This window comes from Saccopteryx leptura, chromosome 13 (assembly GCF_036850995.1).
Source record: "Saccopteryx leptura isolate mSacLep1 chromosome 13, mSacLep1_pri_phased_curated, whole genome shotgun sequence".
Taxonomy (NCBI): domain Eukaryota; kingdom Metazoa; phylum Chordata; class Mammalia; order Chiroptera; family Emballonuridae; genus Saccopteryx; species Saccopteryx leptura.
The window spans coordinates 29,496,419-29,508,786 of NC_089515.1; the positions used below are offsets into that span (position 1 = coordinate 29,496,419).

At 48.5% G+C, this 12,368-nt stretch overlaps 1 protein-coding gene and 1 non-coding gene across 3 annotated transcripts in view; one reads left to right on the forward strand and one right to left on the reverse strand.

Annotated features, from left to right (window-relative positions):
• CRTAC1 (cartilage acidic protein 1) overlaps positions 1-12,368 on the forward strand; it is a 145,863-nt gene that overhangs the window by 41,402 nt on the left and 92,093 nt on the right. The window lies entirely within an intron of this gene.
• On the reverse strand, positions 10,615-10,690 carry TRNAA-AGC (transfer RNA alanine (anticodon AGC)). Its single transcript has one exon. It is a non-coding gene; the product is annotated as a tRNA-Ala (tRNA).

Genomic DNA, 12,368 nt, shown 5'->3' on the forward strand with positions numbered 1-12,368 from the left:
ACAAGGGGGCTGGTGGCTACTCCGTGTGTGTGTGTGTGTGTGTGTGTGTGTCTAACACTTAAGTCTACATGTGTTATAAGATGTTGCAGAAATGTTAGATGTTTCCATAGAGTCATTCTTCCATCTTATTGTGCCAGATTTCTTTGAGCCACTGCCCTGGTTTATAGATGTCTCAATTTCTCTCCCTCTGAGATGGCATCAGCTTGCTGGAAATTAAAAGTTTCCTACCTCCTGGCTATGGTGTGAAGAGGTTGGACTACATCATATAAGGCCCTCGTATTCCAACCCGATTTGTGTTTATGACACTTAAGTCGGTGATTTCCTGTACTCCTTCATTTTTCTTGTTTTGTGGAAGTACATCCCAGGACTTCCTCCCAGACACTACTGAGGGTGGATTAAAACCCTCCCTTCAATCGGCAAGAACGGGACTTGGGGTACAGAATATAGTACTGGAGATTCTAGAAGCTTAGAAGCAATGGTAGACATGGTTTCTGATTTAAAGGGAAGGCAGAACCCAAACATTTGCCCACAACTGAAATGGAAACATTACCTTGCTAAATACAGCTTCCCAAAACCTACCTTCTGTGATGGTAGGGGTGGCGAGTACTGTTTATTGAGTACCCCCTGTGCGCCTGACATACTAAGTGCTTCGCATGAATCTTCTTATGCAGTCCTCAGCAGTCCTTCAAAATTGAAACTATTATCCCCCCATTTTAAAGATGAGAAAACTGAGGTTTAGGAAACTTACCTGAGGAACATTTGAATTGTGAAGCAGTTTGACCAGTGTGTCCCAAGCTTGCTTAGAAGAATCGCCCAGAGTGTTTGTTAAAGAGAGACTGCCCCCATCCCTTGGAGCTTTTCTGACAGGGTGGTCCGGGGAGAGACCTGGAAATTGGTAGTTTTAACAAGTGCCCCTGGTGATTCTTATCAAACAATGCTGCAGTGGTTCTCGAGCCTGGCTGCGGGTTAGAATTATCTGGGGAGCTTATTAAAAAAATCCTGGTGCTCAGCTCCACCCGGAGACATTCTGATTAATTGGACTGGGGTGGGACCCAGGCATCAGTATGTTAAAGAACTCCAGGTAGTTCTGGAGTGGAGCCAGGATGAGAACCACTACTCTGGTGCCATGGCTGATCAGAATTAAATCAGCCTGACTCAGTCCAGAGCAGTGATTCTCAACCGGTGTGTTGCAAGAGTGTTTAAAACATGCGGCACCTGGCTATTCAGTCAGGGGCACTGACCTCTTTTCCCGTAGATTATCAAATTAAAAAAAAATGACAATGGCCAACACAACAATAGCCGTCCAGTGTGAATGAATCAAATTATACTTATTTTTATTGTCAGATTGGCAAAAAATTATATGTTTTGGTGGGCCGCAGAATTTTAGTAATTACATGTGCCGTGAGATGAAAAAGGTTGAAAATCGCTGCTCTAAAACACACTGGTACGAGAAGAATCACCCAGTACCGGACCAGCAGCCTCCGCTTCCTGCCTGCCGAGCAATCAGAGGAAGTCATGGAAAGCCCGAAAGAAGAAAAGCAAAATACTCAGCAGGTTTGACATCAGTCCCTGCATCCACTCGCTTCCCAGCTCCCGACTGAACACCAAAATCTGATGCCCTGAAGGTGCTTCCCAGGCCAGAGCTCAGACAGGAGGGGACGTCCCTGTGCCCTGGCTGCCCGGGTGCTTGGGCCTGCTGTGTCCCGGAACCGCACGGAGGGCTGGCTAACCCAGGTTGCGGGACCCTGTCCCATGATTTCCAATGGACTCGTCAGGAGACCACCCTTCTCAGACGACTGCTGCAGCATTTTGGCTGTCACTGAACTCACGTGCTACGTGAACGTACGGAGGGCCCAGCTCTGCCTCCTGGCCAGTATGAAACTGCTTTAGAGGAAGAATTTCTCTGACAGAACTTTCGGTTAGGTCTTAGACCCTTGGACCACGACTTTTTCAGGAGACATCACGGAAATACCCACATAGATGAGTCAAGAACCAGCCCCAGCCTGACCTGTGGTGGCGCAGTGGATAAAGCGTCGACCTGGAATGCTGAGGTCGCCGGTTCGAAACCCTGGGCTTGCCTGGTCAAGGCACATATGGGAGTTGATGCTTCCAGCTCCTCCTCCCTTCTCTCTCTCTGTCTCTCTCCTCTCTCTCCCTCCCTCTCTCTCTCTCTCTCTCTCTCTCTCTCTCTCTCTCTCCCTCTCTTCTCTAAAAAAAATGAATAAATAAAATAAAAATTAAAAAATTAAGAACCAGCCCCATCCCCGCCCCCCCCCCCCGGCCTCAGTCATAGATTATTACAGACATTTCTGGACACGAATGTCCATTCATGAAATCATTCGACAAAATGTATGTAATGCCTCTTCCATCCCAGGCAGTGTTCCAGTAGCTGGGAGAATGGTAGACCAGTCAGACTGGATTCTTACCGTCATGGAGCTCTTGTAGGGAACCAGCAAACATACAAACAAATAAAGATAAATAATAATTTCAGAGCATGGTACAAGATATGAAGCAAGCAAATCAGGGTGATGGGATAGAGGTTGTAGCTATAGATTGGGAGGAGCAGGAAGGGAGGACTTTTCAGCTGAGACTTGAATGACAAGAGAAGCTAGTGTTTCAAGGAGCAGAGAGAAGAGCCCCTGTATCAAGAATGCCACACCTGGGTTCTTAAGAATAATGAGAGCCCTGAGGAACCCAACTGCAAGTGTCATAGGGCAGATGGAACAGCTTGTGCAGAAATCCCTGAGGCAGGAGGAGCGTGGTGCATGGGGAGAGCAGAAAGCAAGCTGAGGTTGATGTGTGCACCACCACCACTGCATTGCTAGCATGACAGTTCTTCACATCCATTCCTCTGGGAGCCCTGGAGCAGCCCTGTGACGTAACAGGAACGAGAGTATGTCTCTCCATTTTTGTATGAAAAATGAGGTGGAAAGAGGTAGAGGGTCATTCCCGAGGGCTGTCAGAAATGGAGCTTAAGGCAGTGCACCTCAGATTTTCATGTGCACATCGATCACTGGGAACCTTGTTCAGATGCAGAGTCTCACTTGGAATGTCTGGAGTGGGACCTGAGCTTCTGCATTCCTGACAAGTTCCCAGGTGATGTCACTCCTGCTGGTCCATGGACCACACTTGCAGTAGCAAGACCTTAGGTCATTATTTCTTATTCTGGCTATTTGATCAGATGGACTATGTCCTTGGAATTGACCACCTCTTACCTACCCAGGGGTCCAGGATCAGAGGTTGAAGTTCTCTCAGACACTGATGGGACAGCCAGGAAACGGCCCTGGGGGCCACCTTGCCCCCTCAGGAGCATCAGAGAGGCCAGCCAGCATCCTGGCTGCTGTGAAATCCTCCCTTTGTCTTCTGCAAAGGCTCCGTGTCAGGCCATACACGCCGATGACCGTGCAGATTGGCTCCCGGCCACTCTGATTTACACTCGTGAAGTGCTCATCAATTCCCATAGGCAATTTCTTGAGTTATTTTAGGTTTTCAGTTTTGATAGCAAAAATCAGCTCCATAAAGCCAACATTTCTTTTCTGTGATGTTGCCAAGGACAGCATAGCTGCCTTCTAGTTCTCTGGTTGCCTTGCTAACCAGACCTTGTTTCTCTGTTGAGACCTCAGAGTTGATGTCCCTCCCAGGATTCTTCAGTCTCCAATTTGGATTAGTATTCCAGAGAGCCGCCATTAAGATTATCTCAGGAAAAAAAAACAAACAGTTAGTATAGATGGTAAACATCTGGCTTTCTTTTTAACAGCAGGAATGGCACTGTACTAGCTAGCCACTGTTATCCACAGAGGGGGAAAAAAGTGACAATACTTGATTTGGGAGACCTCACAGTGGCCTGTCCCCTTGTGTGAGCAGGGCCGGTCCCAAAAGGAAACCGTGGAGATGTGTTAAGGGCTCCTGAGCCTCACTCCCATCTCTCTTGTGAGCCAGGCAGTGTTCCTGGGACTGCTGATCTGCTCCCCGACCATAATATTCCAGACATCACACGGGAGCTCCAGTCATGACGAGCAGCTTGCCAAAAGACTTCTAGAACCTGTCACAAAAGGTGCCTTAGTGGAAGCCCCTTTGTCAATCACCCTGGGCCCTCTTGGCTGTCACGGGCCCACCTGGCCCAGCTGGTGCAAACTTAGCCATAAATTCCAGGCAAACCCAGTACGAATTCAGCAGGAAACTGCAAGTGAATATTAACTGCAGAGACATGCTTGGCAAATCCTCCCACTTTCCCTGTGACATCCTGAAGGTCCAGCAAAGACTCTTGAGTCATTTGGGGAATTATCTATTTCACACCTTCCAATGAGATGATCCATAGGCCTAAATGAACAAATATGACTGAGCTGACCTGTATTTGTCTACATTTTATTCAATTAAACAAATACTTATTGAGCTGTGTGAAGGAACCTTGCTAATCACTTGAGAAGAAACAAAGATGTATAAGGTGCAGTTCCTGTTGTCAAGAAGATTGTGATCTATTATAGTTGTGCCATAGACACGTCCACAAATATCTGGCATGCAAAAGAGCATGTGATAAATTCAGGATCCGAGGCAGGAACAGACTGTGGTTGGGAGCTGGGTGGGAGAGAAGATTAATTCTAACTGGAGAAGTCTGGAAAGATTTCATGGGAGGGGTAGCCATGAATCTGGTTTGCCCATGGCACAGACAGAATTCCAACCCAGGGAAAAGCATTTTTAGTGAAACGAACAACACCTGCCATTTATTAAGCTCTTACCACGTATCAGACGCTGTCCTAAGTACATTATGTGTGTTAGCTCTTTTGGTCATCCTATTAACCCCGTGAGGTGGGACCTAGGTTATTATCCCCATATTACAAGTGAGACAGGTGAAGCCCAGACAGGTCCGATAACCTGCCCTGGGCCAAAATACTACTGGAGGGGATTAGGGGGACTTGGGATTTGAACCCAGGCAGTCTGGAACCAGTGGCCAGCTGGTAGCCACTGAACTCGGTGGCCTCTACGTATAAGGCATTTAGTTTCCTTTTTTATTACCCTCATTTAAAAATCACTAATCAGCTCCGTTGAGCTTTGATAGAAGCAGAGTAAGCACTGAGGACCCACTGAAGATGTTTGTTTACTCTCTCACTGTGGGCTTTTGAGCCACCTAATCAGCGAAGCCCTCCAAGAGAGCTCAGCTGCGCAGCGCACCTTTCTGAGCTCTAGAAAGCCAAGGAAGGGCTCTCCCCGCGGCCACCCCCTACCCCGGAGAGTCTCCCCAGTCCTCAGAGGCCAGCTAAGCCCTCTCTGTTTCTCTAGGGCTTTGGGCTCTGTGTCCATGGTCACTTTAGGGTCCCAGGAAGCTGTGGTTGAGGGAGGGAGGCACACCCCAGGGGGATGATTCCTCTTTCTTCCATAGTCCAGGCTTCAGGCTGTTCGTGGCCCCAGGAGGCAGCAGTGAGGAGATTCCTCCCCAGATGGACCCAGGAGCAAACTCTGCCAGGTGTTCCTGTTTCCTCTAGGAGGTGGAGAGGAGGCTCTTGGTACAGGGAAGAAAGTAGCATTTACGAAGAGCCTGTGCATGGGAGTTGGGGGCTCAGAAATCCCCCCAGCCCAGCCCAGCCCTGCCTCCAGTACGAGGCTGTGCCGGCCTGGAACCTGGAAGAAGGGGCACCCTCCTGACATTCACACAGAGGGTCCATTAGGATGCTACAAAGGAGATGAGGCTGGCAGGCTGGACGGAAATGGTGCCACCTGACAACCCTACGTCCTTAGGGGAGAAGAGATGGTTCCTTTCTGACCCGGGCCAGGCATCGACATAGTTAATCCTCTTTCTCCTCTTTGATGCCAGGTGGTGCTGAATCTTTCAGCTACTTCTCTGAAGAAAAGGAAGGAAGAGAGGTCTGTGAGCTCCCCTCCCCACCTCTCCTTGCCCTGCCCAAGCTGGCATCCTTGTACTCAGGAGCTGGGAGGTCTGAGGGCTTTTGAACCTTCCAGCCAGAAGGCAGGTCAGGAGCATGAGCGCCCCCCTCCCCCATCTGCAGTCTCTGGGAGGGGAGTGAGGGCCAGCCAAGAGTCAGTCAGCCAGGACCCTGGTCCCTCTCTGTCCTGGGATTGGTCCAGGAACATTTTGTGTTAAATGCCGACAACATAAATTTGTAGACGTTCCCTGTGAGCAAATTGGATTCCTTCACACAGCCCTTAAGTGCTGCCATTTAGTCAGATTCAACAGGAGGCTCTGGCCACCCCCTGCCCCCACCGCCACCCCTCCCTACACTGACCCCTCCAGAGCCACCCGAATCAATCCAGGCCAGCCGCCCAGACAGCCAGACAGCCGGGCTCGAGCACACTCCAGCCCTTCTCTGCCGCTGCCAGCGCGTCCTCTTGGCTTCCGCCCCGCCGCTCTCCTCCGCAGTCTCCCTCTCTCCTCTCCCCTGCCTCCCGCTCCCTTTCTCCCAACGCCTCCCGCCTGCCTCCCCCTTCCCTCCAGTCTCTCTCTCCTCCTGTCTGCGCAGTGGCAGCTGCTTCCAATGCAGCGAGATGCATCAATTCATTCAGCCTCGCAGACTCTTTAAGGTCGTTACTAAATATATCAAGCAGAAGAAAAGGGGTCTTTCTCCCTGTCTCTGAGCAGGGAGCACGATGCTGGCCTTAGGATCCAAGCTGCCCCTCCCTGATTCCTAACGGGAGGCAGCCCAGAGCTGGCCCCGCGGTCCTGGAGTCCACCCCTCCCACACACAGGCGAAGGGGAGAACCCCGCCCCCAGCAGGGGCAGGGGTGAAGCAAGGCGGGGTGCAGGGCATGCCGGGGAGATGCCCAGGATTAGAGATGAAGTCCGTTTTAGATCTTCAAGAGTTAAACAGCTCTGAAGATCATTTCCACCAGACTTACTTCTCCCTCTAGATTGTTTTTCTTTATTTTTAAGGAGATGGGAAGTGTTAAAACAGGCTGACTTGCTAGTCGGGGAGAAGGGCTTGTACTGGAATGCCCTACGCTGTGTTGTCTCTGATATTCGTCTACGTTGTAAGCAGATGACCTTGCTGCCTGAGCAGTAACCGGTGGTGAACCGCCGCCTTCAGTGTGGCGAATACACCAAACGTACAACGAAGTTAGCGTGCCTGTTACACGTCAGGGTGGATTTCTGGCCGGCCCCTCCTCCTGGGTCAGGTTTCCCGGCTGTTCCTCCCCCGATCCCATCCTCCCCACCACACACAGACACCCCCCTCCTGGGAGACTATGAGCTTCCTCCCCTCCTCCTACAGTGTGTAGGCAGAACAGGCTGAGTTGCGATTTAAGAGAAACGCCTCTTCCCCATGCAAAAATATCTCTTGCACACACCATGCAGAAGCCACCGTTCAGAAGTTCTTTGAGGGCAGATAAAAATATAAGTGGTATCTTATCTTCAAATGAAAAGTAGAGGGGTCACTTGAGAATGTGTAGGGCAGTCATTTTTAACCTTTTTTCTTTGTTGGTCACGGGATCTTTTATGAGACAATTGCCGTGGCTGTTGCCCCAATTCTGTCACAATCACAAAATTTTGTCTATAGTTTTATGGGGGGGGGGGGGTGCCTATAGGGCCTGTCCTCAGACTAGCTGGACCTCCAAGTAAGAACCATGGAGCCAGGGAAGGGAGGCTGGGGACACTGGCATTGCTGTGACCATCTAAACAAAAGGATGAATGACAATGGTCAGGAAGAAGAAGTGGAGAAGAACATTCTAGAAAAGTGAGGTGTCCCTGAAGCCACAGGCCAACAGGGGTTGAGGATTGAAGAAACGGTGCCCATGAGATGCCTCAGATGCTCAGAAGAGAAGAGGAATGGGAAGTTGTTCGTAAGGTTGAGAATTCAGCAGGTTGTTGGTAACCTGGGAGAGAAGTTTCAGTGGGGAGAGGACCAGGTCTCACATGTTCAAGGACCCATCGGTGAGATGATAGGGAGGGGACATGTAGATTACTTTTTAAAACTCTAGGGCCAGAGTGGGAAGAAGCAGCAAATAATGTTTTGGAAACAGAGGCGGGAACTCTTCCTTTCTCAGTGGGGAGTAAACAGGAAGACAAGAGGAGAGATTTTTTTTGAGATGGTTCATTAAAAAATAAAACAGAAATCCATCAGGCAGAAAGAGGACCCAGGCAGGACATTTCAGGCAGGAAGGAGAGAGCATTTTCACAGAAATGGAAGCATGCAAGACCTGGCTGCGTCTGGAGCTCCAGGAATAATGTGTTGGTGCTGGAGTACGAGAGGAGGAGAGTGGGAGGGAGAACCCACTGAAACGCAGGCGCAAGCCAGAGGGCACCGGGGCTGAGCAGTGTGTGCTTTGTATCCTGTCAGGCAATGAAGTTATTAAAGAGATACTTTTTCCCCTTTCTGATTCTAAAAGCAATACAAGCTCATTATAAACTTTCTTTAAAATATGAGAAAATATCAAGAAGCACACACATGATTACGGCTAACGCTGTGGCACAGTACTTTCAGTCTTCTGTGCACTGTGTTTCGTTAAGTCTGAGACACCATCATTTGGGAGCACATCATTACTTTATGTGCCACTAAGAATGTGCAATTACACTTGATACAATGCTTCTTTTCAGAGAGAGTGAGACGCGTTCCATTTCAGAGAGGTTAAAATGTGTGTGTGGGGGGGGGGAATGAATCTGTGACTTGGAATTGATGAGATAAAGCCATGTCTTTTTTTCCAAACTGAAGTTTTCAATGTATTTCAAATTTGGTGTCCTGCTTCTTCACCTGGAATTATAGGACAAGAATCCTCCAGGTTATAAAAGTATCTGTCAAGATGATTTTTAACAGCCGCATAATATTCCATTGCATAAATGTTTTACAATTCACGCAGTTATTTTCCTATCAATAGATATTGTTTGTTTTACTACCTCAGTGAACAGCGGTATGCATATATTTTTTAATATTTTGGTTTTTGTTTTTAATATTTTTCTCAGAGGTAAATGTACACCATGAGCTAAACACTGTAATGGTATAAGACTTGTCTTTGACAAACATGGTATACTTCCTGTCTCTCCAAGGGACCTAAATAAACAATTGGTGAACTTAGCTGTAGCTCTGTGTTTAATCCTGTAGCTTTTTTTTCCTAATTGTGTTAAAATGCACATAACATAAAACTTACCATCTTAACCAATTTCAAGCGTACAGTTCAGTGACATTTGAACATTCACACTGTTGTGCTAACCTCACCACTGACCATCCACAGAATTCTTTTCATCTTGTAAAACGAAAATCCTGTACCTATTAAACAGTAACTCACCCCAGCCCCTGGCAACCGCCAGTCTACTTTCTATTTCTATGAATTTGACTATTTAAGTACCTCATATAAGGGGAGTCATGCAATATTTGTCAGTTTGTGACTGGCTTATCTCACCAGCATAATGTCCTCAAGGTTTATTTATGTTGTAGCATGTGTCAGATTTTTCTTCCTTTTTCAAGGCCGAATAATATTCCATTGTATGACTGTAGACCACATTCTGTTTATCCATTCATCCATGGTGTACATAAGCTTTTATATGAATTTTGGATTCTCTCTCTAGAACAGATTTCTAGTCATTGATCAAAAGATGAAAAAAAAATTGAACTATTGATACATATAGGAAGTGCTTTCCAAAAATTTTATGTAAACTTATATCCCCTCTATTAGTGTATATGCACATATGTCAGCATTGGATATTGTTATTTGTTTTATTTTTGATACTAGAAAAACAACTGTTTTAATATGCATTTCTTGAAGCATTCCTAATAAAGATGAGCTTTTTCTTACATCTTTATTAGCTGGATGTGTTTACTCTTAATAGGTTGTCTTTTTGTGTTCTCTGATCATTTTCCTATTAAAGATTTCCTATTCTACTTGTATGTGCTCCTTAGATTAACGGTTCCTTTGAACAATCACCGGTATGCTTGGAGAACCTCCTGTCTTGCATGAGGCACTGTCAAGGCCCTAGTAGTCCTGCTGTGAACCAGCAAATAAAACCCCTTGCCCTGTGGAGTTGACATCCTAGTGAGGGAATGAGACATTAAACCAGATAATAAGCCAACGATGCAATATGCTAGATGGCCAGAAAGCCACCCTGATGTGCAAGTGCTAAGGAATAAAGGTAAACTGGGGAAGGGAGCTAAAGTGTTGGCCCGTCGTGGGGAGGGAAGGGAGGGAGCCCCTAGTCGTCAGGCAAAGGGTCCAGTTCACACAAGGGCCCCGAGGCAGGAACCCAGGGGCTGTGGGAGCGGCGCAGAGTGAGGAAGGGGAGAGGAGTGAGAAGTCAGGTCTAAGTGTGGCCGCAGCAGCAGACAGTGCCAGCCCTGAGGTCTGCCTGTTTCTTTCCCTTTTTTTTTTTTTTTCATTTCTGAAGCTGGAAACGGGGAGAGACAGTCAGACAGACTCCCGCATGCGCCCGACCGGGATCCACCCGGCACGCCCACCAGGGGCGATGCTCTGCCCACCAGGGGGCGATGCTCTGCCCCTCCTGGGCGTCGCCATATTGCGACCAGAGCCACTCTAGCGCCTGAGGCAGAGGCCAAGGAGCCATCCCCAGCGCCCGGGCCATCTTTGCTCCAATGGAGCCTTGGCTGCGGGAGGGGAAGAGAGAGACAGAGAGGAAAGCGCGGCGGAGGGGTGGAGAAGCAAATGGGCGCTTCTCCTGTGTGCCCTGGCCGGGAATCGAACCCGGGTCCTCCGCACGCTAGGCGGACGCTCTACCGCTGAGCCAACCGGCCAGGGCCTGTTTCTTTCCCTTAATGAGAGCAAGGCCGCTAGGAGATGGACTTTGAGCAGAGGCAGGATGTGATGTGACTTGCACTTGAAAGGCTCGCTCTCTTTCCATGTTGAGGACAGAGTGAAGGGACGAAAAGAGGGAAACCGAAAGAACTGTTGGAAAGTTTTTACATTAATCCAGAAGAAAGAGGATGGGTTAGACCGGAGCAGAACTGTGAGAAATGACCAGAATCTACATATATTTTAAGGTAGAGGCAGTGGGACTTGTTAATGAATTGGACGTCATATGTGAGAGGAGTCAAGCAGGACTTCGAGCTTCGGGCCAGAGCACCGGAGGTCAGGAGATAAGAAAGGAAAGGCGGCAGGAGTGGATCTGGAGGGGCGATTGGGAGCGCAGTTTCTGACAAGTAACATTTGAAATGTCTATTAAACATTCAAGAGCAATGTCGAGCAGGCCGGTGGATATATGAGTCTGGAGTTCAGGGAAGAGGTCCTGGGTGGAGATGATATAAATTTGGGAGTTGTCAGTGTATAGATGGTATTTAAAGCCCTGGTGCTGTGTGCGGTCACCAAGGAGTGGGAAATGGACGGAAGAGAGAGAAGAAGCCCAATGACTGTGCCCGCTGCCTCCGAAGTCAGCGAGATTTGCACCTTTCAGCATGGTTTTGGCACCTCAAGGGTTACGAGGCTGGGAGTGGGTAGGGGTGCGGATAAAGATGTGATCACATCTGTGTTTCAGATCAGTCGCCTGTGGTTTAGCCCATCTCTCTTGAGTGTGGAGAGAATCTGAGAGTTTCCCATCAGAGGTCCCCAGCAGGCAACGGTTAATGTCTCAGATTTCCATGGTTACTTTTGACCAAAGATCAGCTAACTCTTTAATCTCAAGAGCCATCATCAACAGGGCGAATCACATTGACAGCCCTTTGATACTGACACAGGAAAATGTAGGAGGAAAAGAGAAAGGAGGAAGAAGACAGGAGGGGCAAGGGGCCCAAAGGGAGGGCTGGGGCTGGAATGGCAGCGTGTCGCTCTCCGCCAGCTCCCTCCGTCAGCAGTGATTCTCAAGCGCCTGGGGAAGGGGCCGGGCATCAAAACACTTGGGGAATCTATCAGTCTATTTTTTCTTATCCCCCAAACCTCTGACCCCAGGAGATTCTAGACCCCTCTTCTGCCCCAACGTGAACCCCTGCTCATCCCCAGTAAAGAGCCCTCACTTTCTTTCTTTTTTTTATTTTTTTTATTTATTCATTTTTAGAGAGGACAGAGAGAGGGAGAGAGAGAGACAGAGAGAGAGAGAAGGGGGGAGGAGCTGGAAGCATCAACTCCCATATGTGCCTTGACCAGGCAAGCCCAGGGTTTCGAACCGGCAACCTCAGCATTTCCAGGTCGACGTTTTATCCACTGCGCCACCACAGGTCAGGCCAAGAACCCTCACTTTCAATATGAAACCCTCTCCAGTTGGAGCTGGGATAGAATAGCAGTGCTTGGCCAAAAGGACAGTTTGCAGATGTGTGACTCCTTCCCTGTGTGGCTCAAAGACGCATCAGGCTTAAGACAAATGATAATTTATCACCCAAACCAGGCACTTTTGACATGGGAGGAAGGGTCACCTACTAATAATTGCCAGAACAACAAGCATGAACCAGGACAGTCCTGGGCAAACTCTGGAATTAAGAGCACTGGTA